This window comes from Charadrius vociferus, unplaced genomic scaffold, assembly GCF_000708025.1.
Source record: "Charadrius vociferus isolate BGI_N301 unplaced genomic scaffold, ASM70802v2 scaffold13, whole genome shotgun sequence".
Classification (NCBI taxonomy): Eukaryota; Metazoa; Chordata; class Aves; order Charadriiformes; family Charadriidae; genus Charadrius; species Charadrius vociferus.
Genome location: NW_009647763.1, coordinates 3,817,054 through 3,818,220, shown reverse-complemented (window position 1 = coordinate 3,818,220; position 1,167 = coordinate 3,817,054).

The window sequence follows — 1,167 nt, the reverse complement described above, 5'->3', positions numbered from 1 at the left end:
GATTCTATGCTGGTCCCCCTTCAGCAGGGTGAGCTGTGATGTATACTAAAACTGTCAGTGAACCTTCTGCTGCGGTTCATAATCTTTTCTTGCTGGTGCAGAACACTGTAGGAAAATTATCTTCCTCTGCTGTTTTTCGTGGCCCGCTCACTCAGTAACGTGGAAAGTACCTGCAGCAGGGGTGGCTTCTCAAGTTTGTCCTTTAAATCTCTGGAAATGAGATGAGCTCAGATGGAAAAGAAAGAAGAAAGAGCATAGTTTAAGAATGCTGGGTCTGGGTGGTTGCAAACTGCTAAGCATCCTCGTTGTGTTAATCCTGCTAAGAAAGTAAACCTATGTTCTTTCCACTATGGAAACTTTTGATGTCTCTGTACTGGCCACTGTGGTTTGAAGCCCTGCCTCTGAGTCAGATGAGTATCAAAAACCTCAGAACAGCTGGACTGAGCAATGCTCTCTTGATGAATGCAGTAGAAACCAGACACAAATAATTTAGTCAATGACATTTTTTGGGGGGTGTCTAAGTTATGTCTGCATATGCATTTCAGAGTTAAGCCTTAAATTTGAAATTCTTCCATTTATGTCTTGTTCCTACAGAGAACAAATGAATGCTACATCAGGAAGGCACATTTCTCTAGAAAGCACCTGTTCCTGCAGTTCCCAAAGATGTCTGGTATTTGCAGATGTCTCTTCATCTACACCAACATGTGACTTATCTGAGAGAGTTTGGTAGGTCTTAGTGGAATTTGTGCACATGTATTAAACTTGAAATAAAGTTTTTCTTTTATTGCTGTTTTGGTCATGTTTCTCCACATGACAGATTGTTATTCTGTTTGCGTTGTTACTCTATAACTGGACCATGAAGCATCAAATAAATCCATATGCTGGGTACCTTCTCTGTTTGAGGTGGGTATTGGAGTGATTTGGTATATACACTATAATTTTCAATGATACCTTTTGCCTTGCTCATTTACTCTTGCTCTCTTGCAGAACTCATTTGTTTTAGTACTTTTAGAGCCCATGGGAGGTGCTAAATAAATGTTTCAAACTATAAAAAAAGTTACTCGCCAACTGTGAAGTGATAAAATTCAGTAATTTACCCAGCACAACACATATAAACAGAGCATCCAGTTCTGCAGAACAGCCTTCAGATTCCCCCTAATACTTCTG